At 42.1% G+C, this 5,560-nt stretch overlaps 1 long non-coding RNA gene across 1 annotated transcript; it reads right to left on the reverse strand.

Annotated features, from left to right (window-relative positions):
* Positions 1-2,585: 2,585 nt before the first annotated feature.
* Positions 2,586-4,604, reverse strand: LOC135187759 (uncharacterized). Its single transcript, XR_010307434.1, has 3 exons — positions 4,524-4,604; positions 4,129-4,263; positions 2,586-3,177 (listed from the first exon to the last, which is right to left on the reverse strand). It is a non-coding gene; the product is annotated as an uncharacterized LOC135187759 (long non-coding RNA).
* Positions 4,605-5,560: the final 956 nt, after the last annotated feature.

Raw genomic sequence — 5,560 nt, forward strand, 5'->3', positions numbered from 1 at the left:
TGCCTGGACATATACCTGTGTGATCTGGTCTAGGTGATCCGGCTCTGGCAGGGAGGTTGGACTGGATGAGCTTTTGAGGTGCCTTCCAGCCCCTGACATTCTGTGATTCTGTGATTCTTGTCAGATCTTGCCTTGATCTTCAGAAGAGGTGCACTTGTGTGTACAGAATGGAAGTCCTGGGTTCCTGTATACGTGTGCTAAGTATTCTGATAATTAAGTGTGGGATTACTGAACAACATCTCATATGGCATGCCTCTTATTTTGTCAAATAAATCATATCCTCCAAATAGATATTTTTGAGGGTGCTGTGTTGTTCCTTTCATAGGCAAGGTAGAATAGAGGCGTCTGTAAAAGAGTTTTATGTTTTCTCACTCCTGGTGGGACCAGATTGCTCCCAGGCATAATATAGGGATTTTTGAGAACCTATTTTATTTTAATTATGACTGTCTTGTTAATTTCTGCATCAGGATAAGACATCTTCACAATATTACATGGGTGCAATCAGTGTGAGACAGATCTTTTTTTTCAATGTTATCATAGAGACTCCCTCCCTTACCAGCTTGGTAATTTGCTCTGTTACTATGGGTCTCTGCAATGAAAAATGAGAGCCAGAGGGATTTTGTGTGTGTATGTGTGTGAAAATCATAAAGCATGAGCCCTCAACACATGGACCTAGACCTGATGGAGCAGGGCCATGGGAATGATCAGCAGCTAGAGCATCTCTGCTGTGAGTACAGGCTGAGGGGGCTTTGATTGTTCAGCCTGGAGAAGAGAAGGCTCTGAGGAGACCTAACAGCATTCCATTACTTGAAGGAAATCTACAAGAAGGGTGGAGAGGGACTGTTCGGCAAGGCCTGTAGTGATAGGGCAAGGGACAATGGTTTGAAGTGAGAGAAGAGTAGGTTTAGATTGGATATTAGGAACAGGCTTTTACCATGAAGATAGTGGAACACTGCAACAGGTTGCCCAGGATGATAGTTGGGATCCTATCCCTGGAGGTATTCAAGCTGAGGCTTGGCAAGGCTGATCTAGTTGAGGATGGCCCTGCAGGAGGGTTGGACTAGATGACCTTTGGATGTCCCTTCTAAATAAACCATTCTATGGTTATTATAGAGTAATGGAATCATTAAGGTTGGAAAAGACTTACTTTATTTTAAAGTATAAGCGAGTAGATTCTTGTGTTGGAGTTGGAAAATTTACCTTGATTTTTTTGCTGGTCTTTTTTGTTTGTTTGCTTGTTTTTGTTGTATTCGGGGTGTTTGGGTTTTTTTTGTGGGGTTTTTTTGTTTGTTTGTTTGGTATGGGTTTTTTGGTAGTAAACTTCATGTTCTAAAAAACTAAGCTAACAGTATTTGCAAATTCCAACTGTAGAAATAGAGCAGCTCAGAGGATCTTGGAGGCCTTCCAACATACCCGTCAAATAAACATTTTATTCTTCTTAAAGCAGCTGTTAGGATGCAAAGAGAAACATGATGTGTTACAATGCTGATTAAAGCAGTAATCCAATGTCTGCTTTATTCAGTGTATGAAGATGTGCTGATGAAAGAGTGAGAAGCAGTTCAATTGCTGCCTCAGGTTAACAAACCTGCAATCAGGGCTTTTTATTTCCCTCACTCCTCTAGTAGCTGTTTCTTCTCAAACTCCTTGAACAACTTTATTTTAGTTTAACCAGATGTTTAATCATTTTAGTTTAATCATTGTTAGATGCTCAGCAACAAGGAATTGAAGTGTTTGAAGGCCTGACCTTGAATTCTTAGAATCACTGATTTTGATACAGTCTTGTTGTGTGTGGAATGATAATTCTATTGTTAACTAGGATTGCTTTAGCATCTGTGAACCACAGTACGTCTTCAAAAGTTGCTTGCATTTTACACAAGTAATCTGTCCAAATGTATGAAATTGCAGGCTTATGGCTACAGATGTTTTAATTTAGTATAATATGTCAAACAGTTCTGAGGTCTTCCATAATGTAAATTTCACTGCTGCTGTAGCTGTGGGTTTCATGCTAATTTCTCAGTAAAAGCTGCCCTTACATGGATATTCTGTAACTGTGCTTACATGTGTTTGCAGCAACTATGTTTAATCTGTCAATATAATAAATGTAGTCTTCTGACTTCTTTCAAAAGTGCTTTCTTTCAGAAGTCTCACAGAAAAAAAATAATCTTTTTATTCTAGAGCTTTTCATGTGGCTGCTGCTTTCTTTACATGTGGCTGCTACTGATAGAGGAATTTTGTATATTCAGGTCAGCAGAGGTCTGCATTCCTGTGTGACCTACTCTTGGTGATCCAGCCCAGGCAGGAAGGTTGGACTGGATGATCTTTTGAGGTCCCTTCTAGCCCCTAATGTTCTGTGATTCTATGAGAAAAGGCAAAAAATTTTGAAGCCGAAATAGAGTCTATAGGAACTCACTGACTTGTTGGGTTTGTTTGTTGATTTCTTTTTCTTTGTGTTAGATTTTTATGTTATTTCAAGAATTTTCAAAGAGGTGTGATTTGTCTCTTGATATTTTGACTCCAGTCTGCACTGTGTAAAACTGGGTTTGCAAAATAATGCACCTGATCTTCCATTCTACTACAAATTTTTTTTCCCAGGACAGAACAACAGATTTTTATTAGTAAAGTAATTTCTAGAACATCAAATTCTTAAATGCAACTTCCATAACATAAAAATATGACCCACAGAGCCCCACAGTTTTCTGTGTTTGAAGTTATATTACATTGGAACAATGCAAATGGGCAAGGAGAAACCTAATTCAGTCTATTGCACTCCCATCACAATGGGGATCTGATTTAAAAGTTTTGGAAGTTAATTGGAAGGCTCTGCCCTATTTGATTCAGTGAAGTGAACTATGTGATGTCAACTTGCCTGGTATTAATTATTTGTGGTATACCAAATAGCTAATAATGTTGGTTCTGAACTGGCTGTATCTGAACATCTGCTAGGGACTTTCAGTCACTGATCAAACCTTTTATTGTGGGTGATTGATTCTTGCAGTCTGCTATACCCTAACAACATAAATTATCATGAGTAAGGAATGTATCAAGTTAGGGTTTAGGACAGTTGCCAGAATTCACATCCTTAGAGTAATAATAGTTTTCAGTGTCTTCAAATTCTTGTCTCATGGAAGTCAGTTCTTGACTGCCAGAATCTGCAGTCTGATGCTGCTCTGAAGTTCACTGTAGTACAAAAATACATAGAAAACCTTTCAGTAGAGAAGCCAGAGCCAGTCATTTTATGCTTGATTCTCCCTAGCAGACAGAGTAGTCTTAGGAATACTCATTTGGACAGACGTCTTTTGCTTCTAACTACTCGTTAACTTCCAGTGTAACAGGATTTAAGTTGTGGCAGAGGCAGATGGAAATCTGCCAATTTTTTAACTGGGATTGAGTTGTCTGTTGTGGGATTTTTTTGTGTTGGTGCCATCAGCCAGGGCATCTCTCTGGGAATGTGGGAAAGATCAAAGTACTCTCCTTGGATAGGAAATAAAAAGTTAAAAGCTGCTCCTCCTGGCTAAAGGAGAAAGGCTTTATGCACTGAGGAGGAGTTACCTAGAATTTGAAAAGGCAGGCAAGAGCCAAGTGGTATAGCTTTTAATACAAGGCACAGTTAGCAGTCATTCAATGAGAAGTAAACATTTGAGGTCAGGTGTTATCCCACAGGTCCCATGGGCTGCAGCAGCAGCAGAAAGGAGCCATTAGGCACCAAACTCTGGAAGCACTAAGATTTTTTCATGAGGCTGTGAGTTTCCTTGGCATCTGCACCACTGTTGCAGAGGGGGATTCTCAGCACCTACGCCTATTTGGTGGAGGGGAGAAATTAATTGGGGTCATGTAAATTTTATATAAAAATATAGATTTATTAAATTCAATATTCTGAATTCTCACCACCCCCAACCACTGTATATTAATATTCAGTTCAGTACACGGTTATGAAAACAATTTAGGATAAAATATGTACAGGGATTTTGTTATTTAACTAGCAAACATTCAAATTATAAACAGAGAGAGGAGTTTTCCCCACGGCTTGATGCCGTTTGGGATCTTTATGCTATTTGCCCAGCAGAGCGGGCTGAAACTCTTTCTGCTGTATGGCAGAGGCAACTTAGAGATATTAAAGCTTTTACTCACGATTCTTTATCAATTATTAATCACCCTCTGGGGCTGCCTGTGCCTAATGTCCAATTCTCCAGGATCTCTGCCTGTGGACTTGAAGGCTGGAATCTTCCCGGCTGTTTTGGGTTCTAATGCAAGTTCCCAGAGACTCTAATAAATTTAATAGACCCAATGACAATTTATAGAATTTATAGAGTGCCCTCCCCTCTTCCCCTTCCTTTCCCAAAGATAGGGATTAGGTATAGGGAGAGAGAGAGGTAAGCACACCCAAATAAATCAATCTCACTCGATTTGGAAGTTAAAAGGAAAAAGTTTAACAATAACTTAGAAAGAAGGTATTGGAGGTAGGGAAGTTTACAAAGGATAGGGAAGGGGAAAACAGCAAAATACAAAAAGGGATAAAGTACAACCTGACTGGTGTGGTGGTATGGATCTGCCTCGTGGCTGCCACGTGGTGTGCTGGTATGCAGAGTGTGTGTGTGTGTGTGTCGAGAGGGAGCGAAGCAAGAGAGTGAGCAAGGAAGCCCCTCTGTCTTTTACAGGACAGGAAGTGGGAGGAGTGGGCTAACCATCACCTGGAGTGTGGCCCACCCCTGGGGAGGGGCCAAGACCCCTAGGGTCAGGTTCAGGGTTACTCCCCCTGGAGTGTTAACCCTATACACCGGCTTGAGGGGAGAGGATAAATCTTCCCAGTTTGTGGGGAAATAGGTTTTCTCTAACCTTTGTTCTCCTGGCGAGGGACGATCTCTGCCTTGGTGCTGCTGGCTTCTACTGGATGCTGTGTCCAGGGCTTATCAGCTAGCAGGATGTGAGGAGCAGGAGAACATCATGCTGTCTCTGGCACAGTTCTTCACAGCTTCAGGCCGTGTGTGTGTGCAGACAATCCAGAGACTGCTTCCTGGTTATCTCAATGGCAGTGGCTTTTACCAGGCAATGGTAGGCAGCGGGCATGCAAAGTGTGCATGGCTGCTGGGAGACTGAGCTCTGTAGGTAAATGTAATGCAGGATTTGGTCCTGGTAGCAATAGCGTGCAAATGTGCACAGCTGGCTTAGGATGCCATAGGCTCCTTATATATGTATTATGTGCAGGCTTAAATGAGCTCTGCAAGAAAGGTGCGCAAGCAGGTGAGCTGCGAATGTGGGTCAGAGCATGAGGGTCTGAGCCTCTGAGCATCGGAGCTGTGCAATGGCATCCGAGCACGGGGGTCTGAGTGGCTGAGCGCTGCAAGTGAAGGTCAGAGCCGTGCAGGTGAGTCAGAGCTGCAGGGTGCTGCAACGGGGTCCAAGCTGAGCTGCAGGTAGGGTCAGAGCACGTTGTTTACCTGTGCACCCCTATTTATTCAATGTGGGCCGAGTTTAATGGTCTCTTTGGCCACTAGAATGACCAATCGAGTTGACAGTCAGCCAAACCTTACCATAATAGGCAGAAGCTCTTGCCTGGACTTTC

Source organism: Pogoniulus pusillus, chromosome 2 (assembly GCF_015220805.1).
Source record: "Pogoniulus pusillus isolate bPogPus1 chromosome 2, bPogPus1.pri, whole genome shotgun sequence".
NCBI lineage: Eukaryota > Metazoa > Chordata > Aves > Piciformes > Lybiidae > Pogoniulus > Pogoniulus pusillus.